We start from the raw sequence: 16769 nt of genomic DNA, 5'->3' as shown, positions 1-16769 counted from the left end.
TTAAATAATGAAGAATATTACACAAAACTTTCCTATAGTCCTTCTGAAGAAATTAAAGAAAAATAAGCCAATGTATTAATCAAATCTCTCTACTCAATTGTTCCATATGTGATGAACTAAATACCTTCCCTAATAAAATACGCACACCTCAGTTTTATATTTTACCAAAAATACATAAAACGGTTGATAAGTCACTACGTTTAGGATATCCAGGTAGACCCATTATTTCCACATATAACTCAATTACAAATAATATATCGCAATATATTGATCACATTTTACAAACACTGATGAAATCACTACCTTTATATGTCAAAGATACTTTTGATTTCATTACCAAATTGAAATATTTACCGAAACTAACTGCAAATTAATTCCTTGTTACACTTGATGTGGTTTTACTCTACACGAATATACCACATAATGATGGTATCGAAGCGTGTAAATATTATCTTCATGAAAACGAATAAACATATAAACTATCAAAAGAACATGTTTGTGATTTGATAAAACTTTCGCTTGAAAATAAATTTCTTCAATTTGGTAATACAAACTGTCTCTAAAAAATGGGAACAGCAACAGATAGTCTTATGGCATCTGCTAATGGTTATTTATGGGAAAAATTAGAAAATGATTTTGTAAATAAATGCCTATTAAAACCAGATGTATGGTTAATATTTTAAGACGATATCTTTATGATTTGGAGTTATTCATTAGGAGACCTTTATTATTTTATAGACAGTTTAAATAAATTACATCCAACAATAAAATTTACATTCAATGTCTCTAAAACTAAAGTATCACTTTTGGACGTAGATGTCGTGAAAAATAAAATTAACGACATTACTACCATTGCTCATGTCAAAAGCACGAATATTCATCAATCTGTTGAATATTCTTCATGCCATCCTAAATCATGTAAAAACGGGATACCATATAGCCAAGCAAAAAGATATAGACGAATTATTTTAGATGACGCTGTTTTTAAATCATCTTTGAGTTAGGTCAGAATTTCTTAAATATAAATTACCCTATTGACAGCATTAATACTACTTTCCAAAATGTATCATCTCTTACACAGCTTGAATGTTTACAATGTAAACTCAAAAGTGGAAATGAAGATATCATTCTTTTTGTTACTGAGTACAATCCAAGTTTGCCTAATATAGATAAGATTATCAGTAAATATTGGGATTTATTAAACTTATCATGTAAAGCAAGTGTTAAATCGCTACACGAAAACAAACCAATACTTGCTTATAAAATGACTGAAAATCTTAAAGATTTCCTAACTAATTCTAAATTAGAAAAAAAAAATCATATAAAATAGGTTCATCAACTAAATGTAATAGACCAAGATGTTCACGCTGTTCATTTATTAATGAAAATACTTCTTTCAATAGTAATAATACGAAATAAACTTTTAATATGAGTTGTGATACTAATTGTGCAACATCAAATGTTATTTATTTGATACATACAAATAATGTGGCATTCAATATATCTGACAAACCAATTCAATAAATATTTAAACGTATGAACCAACATAGATAAGATATAAAAAAAAGTTATATCGATCAATCCATTTCATCTCATGTTGCCGCACATTTTAACAAAATTTCCCATACTTTGCAAGATTTCTCCTTCCAACATATTGTTAAAGCTGATTCTGAAATGGAACGTTTGCTAAAGGAAACCTATTTGATTCACCGTGTTAATACGGTATATCCAAATGGTCTAAAATCAAAAACACTATATGACATTAACAAATTATGTTATTTATTTATTCATTTATTTATTTATATATTTTTCTTTCTGAATTATGTCCCCTATTTACAATTAGATAAGAATATTTTTATATTATTCTACATTGCAGGAAAACTTAATTGGTAAAAGTATAATCTAATATCATACAAGTAAGTTTACTAATTCTTTAAAAATGAAAATGCATTTCTAAATTAATTCTCAATATAATGTGATTAATTGCATATAAAATGCTTGTTAATAACGATTATGCACACAATAATTTTTTATTATAATAACTGAGTTCTGATAAAATATTTAACATTTGTCATCGATATATAAGATTTATTTTACATTTATTTATTTTCGATATCTTAAATAAAAGTGCATTAAACATAACACAAATATTGATATAACTGTTTATCTCTATTTAGTCATAAATTATATATATATATATATATATATATATATATATATATATATATATATATATATATATATATATATATCTGTGTGTGTGTGTGTTGGCAGGTAAAGAAATTATGATAAATATATATTTATGTTAGCATGTACAAAATTGTGATGGATAGATCTATTTTATGTTAAATTGCTTCAAGGTATAACGTTAGTAATTTTATTGCAGTACAGTTTTCCATCTCATATTTTTCCGCATACGCAGTGATTATATCAAATAACATTTACATTTATTGGTCGCTTTTCATCACGCGATCAAGAAGGCGGGACATCAGTCAAAAAGATAATTGGTCAGTTCTGGTACTGGCCGTCGTGTGTTGGAATGATCTAAATAAATAGGGCTTTGTTTCTTCTCTTCTTAGTTGTGACAGTGTCGGAGCAGGAAACGGTAAGTTTAATTATACTAATCTGTACAATACTGATTATGTTTACCACAGTGACTTGCCAGGCTCTAACTTCAAATCAAACTCGAGAGCACGATATTCACTGTTATACATCTATCTTAATGTTTCGTAAAGAGTTTTTGGTATGGTTCTCCTTCAGAAATCCCTACAATTTGGAATTGCTATGGAAGAAAAAGATTACGAACTTAAACATTATCTACTTTGCGGTTCTTGTTTCATGTAAATATAAACGAAGTACATTTGCTCCTCTCAAGTAGAATCGCACGCGTTTGTTACGTTAGTTTTCTTGTCTGTGGTAGTGTAAATAGATATAGCTTTATCTCACGAGCCCTACGTTGAATTGCATATAGTCACGCTAGCTTTTTGAATGTCCTCATAGCTATATTACTTTGCACTAAACTATTAAAGGTACTAACATTTCGTTTGGAACGCTTAAACTGATTGATGAGAATATGAAATTCTTACATATGATAAACAGATTCCTAATGAGAAATAAATGTGGTAACCATTACAATGACACTGCCAGTATTCGACATGCAAAGACAGCAACTCCAACGATACAAAGATTCTTTGATAGCTTAAATGAAGATCTTGTAAGAAACACATTTACCTCACTCTTCGTTATCAGAAAGGATCACCATCTATTTGATCTTTTTTTAATACGTGGAGATGGAATTGATTAACAGGATATTAAAACTATACCAATATTCAATAGATGCTACCCACACCCCTTCCTGGGGGTATTATTTCATAATCATGACGTTGAATTATTAAAATGTGTTAGGTAGCTTGAACCTGTTTACAGAGAGTTAAATAGAAAACATTTAGTGTGAAACGGTATAATTATTTTCTATGTATCTATCGCTGCAAAATGTTTAGTTTTTTTTTATGTTCCGCACATCATTCGTTTCAATTTATTACATGATTTTTCCTCATATATTTTTACTTGCGCGTGTGAGCAGTTTTATGTATAGAAAGAATGGTGCTGTATACACAGAGGCAGTTTCGACACGGAAATTTCTTGCACGGTGCTTTCTGTGCCAGTACATGAAGAAAACATATTTTATACACACATAACGGCACTACGCTGCTTGAGTATTAGTGCCGTCCACGTTTTCCATGGTTATCAGCAATAACATCTCAATTTCAGTATCAAGGTTGATAGTCACATCGGCAAAAGCTTTCGGTTGTATTCCAAGCAAGCATATTATCAGAGATATCAGGGTAGATTCAGCATGATGTCGATAACCTGTATGATTGTACGCAAGATGCAGCGCGTATTACAGCAACCACTCGCAAGACGGGTTGTCATTGCGTGTAACATGTCTTAATGCTAGTGTTGGAATACACCTTGGTGTTAGAATGCAAATCAAGTCCATCCCGAAACTGCGTTGGTGAATTTGTCCAAGTTCTCGAGAAACTTCGGAAAAGCGTGTCGATTGTGATATTAGCAGCCTCAGTGTTATTATGGCTCAGTATTTTCAAGGCATTACTCCAAAACCATAGGTTTTAGATTGTTAACATATCATTTGCCGGTGAATCGAGATTTTTCGGGTGGTTATGAGATATAATCAAGTATCAACCCCAAAATGATCTAAATGTCCTTTCCTGACAATCTTGTTTGTCGCTACGGTCGTTGTGTTACGTGTTTAGGTTCGAACAAACAGTAACACAAGAAACGGTGAAAACAACAAGCTTTGAAATATTTATCAAATAATTCATTTCCCTGAAAATATACGGTAAAAATGAAAAAGTAAGAATTTACCTTTATAAGGGTCAAATAACAAAAATAATCCAAAAATAATTTACGAATTAAATTATAGAAGTCATTTGATGAAATGTTCTAATGAATTCAAGTTCGAGACCAGATGAAGAATCCAAGATGGAAGGCGACGACGTATGCTGTATCCGGCACAGTACTGATGTCTACAGTCTCTTGTAGAAACACAAGATAAAACACTCCGGTGTTAGAAATCCATACAAAGTCTTTAAGAAACATTTTGGTTAAAGAATTCTGTATACTCAAAATATTTCCAGAGAAATGAATTAATCTTTTAGAATCCAAATAATTGGAAGATAAATTATAACTCCAGCTGACACAACAAACATTCAGTAATAACAAATTCTACCTTAGTAGTCTTTGATTTTGATTTTACATCTTGCCGCTGAAAATAAGGGGCTTGTGGTCACTAAACCCAATTATTGAAAAAGGAGTAATAACAATTTCAAAGCCAAACATTCCTTCTCGAATGATGAATCATTTCTTTGATGCTTTTTTAATTTCTTAGAATAATAGCACGCTGGATGATCAATACCATTTTCGTCTTCTTGAATCAAAACTGCTCACTTGCATCAACAGACAGTTTAAATGATTGGATGAAATGTCGAGCTGTAAGACCTGGCGCGCTTTTCAGTATGGCTTTCAACTTGTCAAAGCCTCCTGCCATATTATAGTCCAGATGAAATTACTTTTCTTACTTTCTTTCTTCCGCTTGTAAATACATTTGTTCTTTTTGTAATAGCATTTGTCTTTCTTTCTCTCTTTCTTCCGATTGTAAATGCATTTGCTCTTTATTCCGATTTCATTAGTTCGTTTTCTTTTTTGAATTGCTACTGCATTTGTTTTTCTCCTTTTTCTTTCTGAAGTTCTAGCTTCCTCAACCCCAATTCCAACTTGTATTTGAATTCTATTTTTTTTTCTTTTTATATCAGAGTGTGATACAGGTACATTGATCAAAATTAATGCACTTTTATCCAAAACATCCTTTTCTACCAAATAGTGAACCAAAGTATTGCTTATTTCCAATTTTGTTAAGGAAGCCTTTTTACCTCAGAAAGATCGTCTTTTCTGGCCGTTCAATCAATTCATCTCTTCTAAAAGATCTAATTGTTCCTGGATAGGATTTGAAATAACTTTTGATGACAATTTAGAAAAAGCTTGTCGATTTCAAAACATGGTGATTTCAAATTTCAAAAAGAATGTTTTCTGAAATCTTTCTGCCACAATTCAAATTTATCTGAGAACGAGCTCCCAATTCTTATGTTACTTGTTGAGGCTCGAATAAACAGTAACACAAGAAAGGGTGAAAACATCAAGATTTGAATAATTTAATAAATAATTTATTTCCCTGGAAAAATACCGTAACAACGAAAAAATAAGAACTTATATAATCAAATCCCTAAAGCACTCCCAGAAAAATATCCACGAATTAAATTTTAGAAGTCTTACTAATGAAATGTTTTAATGCATTATGTTCGATCCCCGGCGAAGAATCCAAGATGGAAGGCGATGACATATGATGTATCTGGTACAGTACTGTTGTGTACAGTTCCTGGTAGGAACACAAGAAATAACACTCCGGTGCTGGAAATTCGAACACAATTTTTAAGAAAACTCTTTGATCAAGAATTCTATATAAGCACTCTCAATATTTTCAGAGAAAGGAATTAATCGTTTAGAAATCAAATAATTCGAATAAAAATTATAACTCCAACTGACACAACAAACACCTTCCAGTGTAAAAGCCCAGCTCTAATTATTTCTCTAAAACAATGTAGATCCAGTAATTTTAAGGCGCATAATGGGTGCCCATATGAGGCCTTTAGAAGTGGAGGGTCACGTAACCAACACAGCCTCGATCTCAGCCTTAGTATTCCCACAAACAAAATTAATAAAAACTTGTTCACGTGATCGTTACTTATTTTGAATTAAGATCGGGAACAAGGTAAGCCTTATTTGTTTACTAAACTAAACAGTCAAGGACAAACATATTTCTGGAAAAAGTATGAGCCCCTCGTTAACAGAACGACATTATTTTGGCATATAATGAAATAAAATAATGGAAAGATTTAAAAACTTACAAACAATTAAATCAGATACAGATTAAATAAAATATACATAACAGCTGGGCAATGTAAAACAGGGTATATAGAATTAGCTTTTCCGTTGGCGGCATATATCCTCATTAGCAACCACGTTTACGATTTCGACCTTACTGCGTCGTGGATGAATCTGATTAAATAAGTGTACTTCAGTTTGACGAAGCTGCCTCATGCTCTGGCTTGGCTTCTACGGCAGAAATACTAGTAGAGCAAGTATACCTGCTTATGTTATAACTCTTGGTATCGAAATTCCGTTTCTTCGTGTGGATTTCTCAAGTTGATACAGTTTTCCACCTATGGTTCATCTGGAGGATGGTTCCTCACAATCAGACGTGGCTGCTATACGTCCTATTAGTGCCAAGAATATGTCTTTTTCTACCACTTGGAGAACGTATCCTACGTTCTCTTAATCTGTTTCACAGTCGACATAAGTTTAATTGCTTATTTACTGATAAATATTTTTACAATAAATACACTGTCTTTGTTGTTGTCACTGTCTTCGCAGGATGTTACACTATTTTCAAGACCTTGCTGGGTAACTCAAAGTCTGTGACTCATATATATCTTTCAGGACTTCATATAAAAACAGTATATGATTTTTGTCATAATCTTCGCTAAGTGTTTATTTTGTTTACTCCAACTTACTTAAAATATAATGCAATTTGTTTTTAGTGTTTGCGAAAACTCGATATAATACACTCAAAATAGAGCGATTAAATAGTTTTTTTGACGCTATAAACTCATGATGAATCTGATAAAGTTTTTCTCCCAATATTAGATTCAGACGCGAATTCATTCACAATATGTATGCATGATCTCCTCTGGTCTCGAATGGCAGTATACAAAAGTCCACTAAAACTCTATAAAGTTTCTTGGCATATATGTCACAGCGAGTTGTATAATAATGGGGTGTATGAGACCACGCTTAGCTGGAACGGATCTTCTGACACGGCCATCCGAAGAGGAGTGGTGGTACTAACAAATAATATATTTGTGCACCATTATTATTCCGAGATAGAATGAACGTTTAAGAAGTTGAATGCGGTTTATTTCAAGGTGAGTCAACAGCATACAGAAATATTCCAGTAACCTATATATTTGACGAAGGGAGAAATAACTGTTTGAAACTAAATTGCTGCCATGTCCTCCGAATCCATTTACAAATACTCTAATCGTGTCACTAAACGTTAGATAGCGAGAGAGAGACACAAAGAGGCATATATATATATGCATGTATGTACAGCGAGAGAGGGAGAGAGAGAGAGAGAGAGAAAGAGAGAGAGAGAGAGAGAGAGAGAGAGAGAGAGAGAGAGAGAGAGAGAGAAAGATTGAGAGAGAAAAAGAGATAGAGATAGAAGTCGATTTGAACAATTCTGATTTATCGTGCAGATACCAAACGGAATGAGATACTCGATCTTTTTGTTTGTAGTGCTTGGGTTGCTCAGCACTTTTCCAGTAACCAACTTCATTCACGGAAGACTGATAATCCCAAGAGTGATGATTCCAGGACCACTAGGGTTACAAACCGGATATGGATCTATTTTTGGAATTCTTGGTGTTTATTCTCTCATTGAATACGTGCATATTCGACATCTTTTCTGTCTATCTGTCTGTCATCTTTCTGTTAATCTGTTGCTGCGTTCATTCGTTTATTTTGCATTTAAAGGCATTTGTTGCATATATGTGTGTATGTCTATGTAGGTATGTCTGCATGTATGTATGTATGTATGTATGTATGTATAACAAGATAACTGGGTGGGATTTCGGATTCACAACAGAACACTTGATGGTGACACAAATACAATGTTGGTAATGAACGACTTGAATGAGGAATTTTTTATGATTACCATGTGCGTGTATATGATCCAAATTTTGGATCAATTAACATAAAAGCGCAAGGATTTAATAATGAAAATGCAAATAAATGACCTTACGCAGTACTAGGACTAGGAGTGAATGATTCAGTGGAATCACAACGAAAGGATTGATGTGTTTTGCTCAAAAAGTAAAATAAATTTAGTATTGTACTCGACATATAGTAAAATGTATTCACTCATATGGTGAAATAATGTAAACGAACGGGACAACTATACAAATCAGCTTTACAGGGCCCAAAACACACTGGGTTTTATAAACAGCCCAAAATTAGCCCACGGCTAAAATATTACATGTATGGAGTTACACACTCCATCACCAGCACACTCGGCTACCAGTCACACTGGTCAATCAAGCAATAAGTATTCCAGGTTGGTAAATCAAGCAATCAGCGCCCACCATCTCGGTCAGCATCGCCCGATCACCTACTACTCGATCAGCTACACTGTTTATTCAGCACTACGGGTGTTATGGTTCAGCTTCACATATATTATGGTCCACTTCTATGGTTAGCATTGCAGTCCGCAGCTAGTACCACGTCGACTTTGATCACTCCGATAACTCGGATCGCTTTGGTCACTCGGGTCTGTCCGACCACTCCTATCACATAGGTTACTCGGGTCAGCTGAAAATATATCTAACACCGTGTACAATGCATGACACGAGCATATACGATAAAATGTAATGACGTTATTTACGGTAAGTTATACAGCTTACATTATTGGTACACTAATAACAAAAAAACAAACAGGCTCAGAAGTAAACCTAACCATGCCCGACAAGAGTTCTACGATGCTAAACGTTTCTTAGAAATGCAACTAATATAAACCCCTTGCAAAGCCACAAACCAGAATAGAAACTATTTGCATTACACTATGTAAACCGAAGCTACATATCAAACATACAAAAATATTAGTACAATAGTTATAACTTATACACAAGAAACTAAAAAATAGCACACCTCTATAGCTGAAGATGCCCAAGTCTCTAAAGTAGACCGCTCATTGATAAGACGTTCCGTAATGTAAATATTTAATCTTACGGTGAGGTATTTATACACAGACGAAGTCATCGTACATTGTGCGCTGAAAACATTCAGCTTTTCCCATTTAAAGCACTTTGCACGTGCGGCATATCATGAACCGAACTAACTATTTTGAAATATTGTACAATATACATAAATCAACCTCGGGTATCGTAGTATACACAAAACAAAACCCGAGTAGATGTATTGAATAAATGAAAGGATTTATACAATTCCGTGACAGTATGTATGTATGTATGTATGTATGTATGTATGTATGCATAGCTTTTAGAGCAATAAAGAAGTATTTTTTAATGATGCATTGGCTAGTTCATTGCTATATGCTGATTTTATGTCGGTGTTCTTAAGTTTAATAAAGTTTGGTTAAATTCTGATAAAATAACATGTTTTCTTTTTCAGTTTGATTTGTTGTGACCAATGCCTCGATGGAAATTATGTATTGGTTATTACGTCTAAAACAAGATCATGCTCAAGTCATTGTCTAAAAATTCACTTTGATAATCTCTTCGTTGTCTCTTGATGTACTTATTGTTTCTATTGGCAGAGACACACAGTTGACATGTATACGTTCTTCGTAATCCATTTTGGTTATGATTAATTAGTTGATGCATGAGAAACCAAATGAAGTTAAACATATTCTGCTTACATAATGTTTTATTATTGGCTAGGTTATTTTCTTATTTCTTTACATTTCATGACTTGTGTTATTTTTAACATATTGTTAAATATTTGCAAAATTCGCTTTTATTTCAGCCTTCGCCATCCTTGTTTTAGGAATCTTGCCAGAACTTCTTCGGCTTAGAAATGTTACACCGACATCGTCTACAACGCCTACAACGCCTACAACAACGCCTACCACAACGCCTACAACAACGTCTACAACGCCAGCCCCAGGAGGAGCAGGGAGGGCGAGCCGTCCAAGGGTTTCCAACAAATAAAAAAAACTTCTATGAAAACTGAGTTCGAAGGGAGGCTGCTTTTCATAAATAAAGGCTTCCATGAATATTAATTTTTTTTTTAAGTGGATTCCGGTGGATTCCGATAGATAAATAAAACCACCATGAAAAATTAACTTGAAGAGAAGGTTGATTATCAAAATAAATGCTTCCATGGATATTAATTTTTTGTTTTAATTTTTACGACCAACTAAGATAGAGTCCGCCCTCCATGCTGCTATAGTAAAAAAAAATCACTCAGTCAGGAAATTTTACACTAGAGTTTTTATTTTGTATTAAAATATTCTATCAAGACCAACTCGATATCTTGTTCTAGGATCACATAAATTTACTGTTACGAATCCATAAGGGGTAGCCTGAGCGCGGCTGAAGAAATTTCTGAATTTATTTTTATCCATATCACCGCTACACCAAGTTTGGTGAATATTTCTCAACGTGTGCGCGTCGACGCCATTAAAAACGAATAAAATGTTACAATTATCTCTAATCACTATCGGTATTTATGTGTACCGTTGAGTTACATAAATAACACCAGCATTTGTATGATGTCCTCGTGAAAAAATTCTGGCTGGATTCGCTTGCTTATCTAACATTATGTCATCATAGACAACCAAATTTTTCTAATGAAACAGAACAATGTAAAAATACGACGTGGAAAAGTTAAAATCCATAACGATCAAGCAATTGTTGAGCGATTTAATCGAACACTAGCTGACAGGCTATTTGGGAATCAATATGCGATGAAATTTATTCAAAATAAGCGATCTAATGACTGGGTTACTATGTTACCAGGTGTTGTTGCAGCAATAAATAACGAACCGACACGAGCAATATCAATGAGACCAGTAATTGCAATCACAAAATATTATACCAATAAAAAGACGTGATTTTTGAACTCGGCCAGTGTTAGGTGATGCTATTGTTAGATATTTATATAAGCCAGGTGAAGGTGAAGGTGGTAGAAAAAGAGCAACAGATCCTATTTGGAGTACAACAAGATATTAAATATTAACTATAAGAAGATCATCAGGCAGACCAGCGATTTATACATTTGATTTGCTTGCTCCTCAGCGTGGTTTTACTCGTGAGCAATTACAAGTAATTCCAGCTGATACTCAATTACCACCTCAATCACTTAGATAATCAACTCCATGCCTGTTACATTCAAAACACGCTAAGGTAACATTATTACGATTGTGACCTAGTTGGTTATTTTTTCTGTCTACGGTAAACTGCCTTGAATCATTTTTCTGATACTGCCATGTCACTATACTATTACAGCTGGAACAGTGGTTGCTTTGTTTTTCTTTCAACGATAAAATAAAATCTACATCCAAATCAAAAATATATTGTTATTTCTTTTATCAAATTGTTTGTAACTGAATATTTTTTTCTTTATCTCATAATCGTCGATTTCATCTTTAATAATTAATCTGTCTAGAACGATGCGTCCTAATTGAGATATTTTTCTAACCCTAGAGACAGCTAAGTAAACTAAGTTAGACCATTCTATGTAATCATCAACAATCCAAACACGAGTATCAGCTATAGTTAATCCCTGCGAAGAGTGAATCGTCATAGCATATCCTAGTGTCCACGGAGATTTTTCTGCGTTTAGTGCGTCTTCAACAAAATTAATATCAACTGTGATAATATAATTTAACACAAGATTCTGTTTTCCTTTACTAGGTACATCAACATCAATATTTTGTTGTCTGGTATCAGCTGGTCTATAATATAACGGCATTGGTAATAATGGAAATTTTTCTTGATGTAATTTAAATAATTTTTGTTGAAGTACATCTCGAATTATTTTTCTGCTAGCGACTATTAGATCATTTGGCGTCCACGCTGATAAAAATCTTTCATTGATGATTCTGGAATTATTTCTCGCATTACACTACACTGAATTTTATTTGATTGTAATCGAATTAGTTTTTTAAATTCACTTAACCGACCATCAAGTGATCTGTAATCGGTACTAACTTCTTCATAATAATCAGCAAAATTTTTGAACCTCTCGTGAATGGATTCTCCATCAATAGGATTTGGTTGGCCGTGATCACTACACATTATCACGGCGGTATTTTTTGTTAATAACCAATCCAATAACATTTTTAGTACTCCAAAAAAGACAGTACAAATCTCATCCCAGATAATAACTTTATTTATGTATTTTTTTCCCATTCGCGAAGGATTCCATGCACCACCGTTATATTTGAAAAAACTGTGATACGTACTAGAATTAACACCACGCTGCCTCATCTCTCGCGCTAACCGGTTTATTGGCGTTAATACGATCACGTCAGAGTTTTTAAATAATTCTATCATTTGCGTCGTTTTTCCTGATCCACCCGGTCCGTTTACGTAAACTGTTTTATATTTCGAGATAGGATCATACATAGACGGTGCCGTTGAGATTTCTAATACGCTATCGGAGTAGTATTTATCTTCAGCTGATACATAAGCGTTTTCACAGTAATATAAAATACTCTCATCTTTTACTCTCCATGTACCCCATGAACCATCTCCTGTTAATTTTTCTAGCGTCGATAAATGTTTTCTATCAATGCAGAACGAATCGGTTGCTACTCTAACTGCGTCGCTGGGAAATTTATTTATCATCGATAATAAATTTATACTCGCATACGCTAACATCGATGATCTCAAGTGAGTTTACTGTGGTGATTCTTCTTCGAGATAACTAACCACGGTACCCAATTTTGTTCCATCAGATAAATAAATACTTTCTCTGTTACAAAAAATACCTTTTTCGGCTTCGTCCATGATTAATCTACAATGGTGTCGCTGATGATCATATGCACCACCTTGAGTAAATTTACCAATTATTTTTCTACCTAAATCTTTTGCATCGTCGTGTTCAGTTGGTAACCAAACCTCAGTTTGTTTTTTTTATATGATATAATTGCTTCACTGACTATTAGCGACGTTAACATTGCTGAATCTAACATGTATCTCAGTAACACTATTGGAGCCCATTTTTGTTCTGAAAAATGTTTACCAAACCAAACATAACATATTTTATGTAAATCATTAGCGAGTTTAAACGATACAACACGAGCGAATCCTGTTAATGGAAACTCTGGTAACGGACCGTTAATTGATACACGAGTCATTTCGTGGGTAGGATGACCAAACTAAGCAAAATATTTAGCGCATTCACCTAATCCTAAAAAACTTCCTGGATAACACGCCATCATGTCAAATGATGTATTCAGTATTCCACAATCCACCATGGCCATATTCGATGCAACTTTGTTGTATACCTTTAAGAAATTCTCGTCGCGTCGGTTTCCATGAATGTTTTCTCTTGCTGCGTGTGCAACAACAGATGAAATAGTAAAACAGTTAAAAAGTAAATCTTTATTTGTTGAATATTTTTCTGCTATCGTTATCATTGAATTATGTAACTATTCACTTTTGTACATATCTCCGTTGGGTCGACGAATTGATCGTATTTCTCATCGCTGGAAAACAACCAGACAGACACTGGGTCGAATTTACTTATTTTATAAATAAAATCAAACATTTCTCTGGAATGTTTTAGCGTAGAATTTTCTACTGTGGAATTTTCTACCGTAGAATTCTCTGCTGGATAGAATTTAATATTACGATCTCTTGGAAAAAGTATTACCGATCTAGTCCACGCATGAGAATTATGGTCAATTATCTCAATAGGTGTTCCTTTGAATTTATGCGCAGGTGAATATAAAATTTCACCCGATAGCGTTTTTACCATTAAAGGAAATTTTAATTTTGCTGATAACGCAGCGACATCACATATTCATTCACCATCAGCAACTGATTCAGCCCAACTATTTGAAACCAAAATATTTAGATAAAATAAATGAAAAAAATGGATTCCTTTAGTATATTTTGCTTCTACGGGTGAAAATTATGATGCGAAAAATCCTAATTATTTAGAATTTAGAAAACTTGTTAGTGATTAAATAAAATCTCGAGAACTACAATCTTCAGAAGAATTTCAAGATGCACCAGAAACTATTGGTAGTGGTTATAATTCTATCTGCCCTGACAACGTTGTTAATGATGTATCTCGATTGGAGGTTCTTATTGCAGGAAAACGAGCCGGAAATAATTCACACGAAATAATTAATGAAGCAACTGATATCTGTCGAAGGTTATCTTAAGATAACATTTTTGATATTAATGTGTACCGTGATCTTATTGATGAGCTTGTTGATGATTACAGGATTAAAGATAAACAGTTAAATAAAATGATTGTACACAAAAGTCATCGTAGACAGGTACAAGCTCGCGTAGTTAATGCGCGGTTGCCTATGTATAAATTCACATACGGTACGGGATTAGGTGATACAGTCAAGGGTTTTATTACACGAATAGCTGCTAAAGTAGGTCCTATTGCTAAACAGTTATCAATGAAAGCGATGGACTTTGTTCGCGATAAAGCCACCACCGCTGTTAGCGCAGCTGCTAATAAAGCATTTGACGCCGTTAAGGAGAATATTAAAATTAATACGGCGAGAAAAACCAACCGTGAAATAACCTAGTACCAATGTGATGCCTGGCGACGTCAGTAAAATAATAAATAACGCAGCTAATCAAAAATTAGGTCTCTTCAACAAAATGAGATAGCAAATACTAGTATGTTTTCAGGAGATGGTCTTCGTTTTAGAAGATAATCTTTTATAACAAAATGTTCTCGCGAATATCTAACGCCGCCTTTGACATGAATGAGCCAATAAGTAAGGATGATTCAATACGAGATTATCAATATTACTCGTATGACGCGATAACACCGAATAGTAGTAGTCGAACTGAGTTACAAGTACAGGATACAACCAGGTATTTTTTGCCATGTGAGGCGTTTATTGAAGTTGTTGGTGAAATCATAAAAATGATAATGCTGCATATGGTGCAAATTTTAAAATTGGATTTGTCAATAATGATATCATGGCGTTATTCAAGAGCGCCGCTTACATGATTGATGGAAAAGAAATTGAAGCAATTAATGATAACGTCGATGTGGCAAGAACAATTATTGGCCTAGCAAGATATTCAGATGATTATACTAGATCAGCTGGACCTAGTATGATGTTTGCCAAAGATAATTCTAATAGCGCTGAATCTACTTAATACATAGTAGGAACAACAAAACACACTAAAATTAACACTACAAAATAATCAGATTCAAAGTGGGCCAAATAAATTATCAGTAACTAAAGCGCAGCAAAAACATTTTAATAAAGCTAAATCACATAACATTGGGGTCCAACTTGATTTATCTGCAAGCACCGTCAAAGATATGATTAAAATAGGTGAATTTTTTCCGCTGCTAGCTGCGTTACCAGCGTTGATGGCCGCGGACGCACCAGCCGGAGCAAAAGCTGCTGGCTGGGTGCTGTTGGAACAGCATCAGGAATGGCACTGAAAAAAGCAATGGGTCGAAAATTTGGTAAAACAAAGGAAAAGGCCTTCGACTACCAGGAACACCTCCATGGTATGGAAAAATCTAACACCAATGTCGAATTTCGATCTAATTGACGCTGCTAAGAAACTAAAAATAAAGTTTTTTCAGAGGAGTATTTATGCGAGATCGAATACCAGCGCATCCAAAGAAATATGAGACTGGAATTATAAATCTCGATAACAGCACTGGATCAGGTACGCATTGGGTTGCTTATGCTATTAACCCACGTGAAATTATTTACGCCGACTCATACTGGTTGGCGCCGCCACAAGGGTTTTTAAATTATGTATCGCAGTTAAATACTCCAACGTGGTATTCTACGTTACCAACACAGACACTAACCGATCCTCCGATATGTAGACATGAAGCAATAAATGTACTTGCAGCGATATCTAATTCAAATAAACCCTATCATAAAACAGTCCACGAGTACACGTCAAATAAATTAAATCAATCAAATATAAATAATGGTTTATATTTATGGTAGATCTCTGATATCACTTATGTTAAAAAAATCTCCCGTTGGTGTTGATTTATCTAAATATGCAACAAAAAATGATGTTAATAATCTTTTATCGATAGCAGGAGTAGATCCTGACGAGGTTACTGTCTTTCAAGATCAACATGGAAAGTTAAAAACGAGTAATATTTAAAAGAACAGATATAATCAAACGCGCTTCAGACGCCGTCGAAGATGATATTACCAGTGATGGTAAAATTAAAGACTCAAAAAAATCATTTGCGACCATTAATGAAGAAATTAATAGTCGCGTAAAAATCGCCGGTGATAAAATATTGGGAGAACTTAATATGAATAAAAATAAAATATATTCACTTGGAGACCTAACAGCAGGTAAAGTCGCAGTAACAAAAAGATACATCGATGATGTAAATTTAAAATTGGGTATTTTGCGCGC

The 16769-nt window shown here is 33.8% G+C and overlaps 1 long non-coding RNA gene across 1 annotated transcript; it reads left to right on the top strand.

Annotated features, from left to right (window-relative positions):
* Positions 1-2507: 2507 nt before the first annotated feature.
* LOC149777658 (uncharacterized) lies at positions 2508-10384 on the top strand. The gene is made up of 3 exons (XR_016415405.1): positions 2508-2605; positions 7933-8058; positions 10177-10384. It is a non-coding gene; the product is annotated as an uncharacterized LOC149777658 (long non-coding RNA).
* The last annotated feature ends 6385 nt before the right edge of the window (positions 10385-16769 follow it).

This window comes from Sinohyriopsis cumingii, chromosome 17 (assembly GCF_028554795.1).
Source record: "Sinohyriopsis cumingii isolate HCF-2022 chromosome 17, ASM2855479v2, whole genome shotgun sequence".
Taxonomy (NCBI): domain Eukaryota; kingdom Metazoa; phylum Mollusca; class Bivalvia; order Unionida; family Unionidae; genus Sinohyriopsis; species Sinohyriopsis cumingii.
This window is presented reverse-complemented; position numbering and strand designations above follow the sequence as displayed.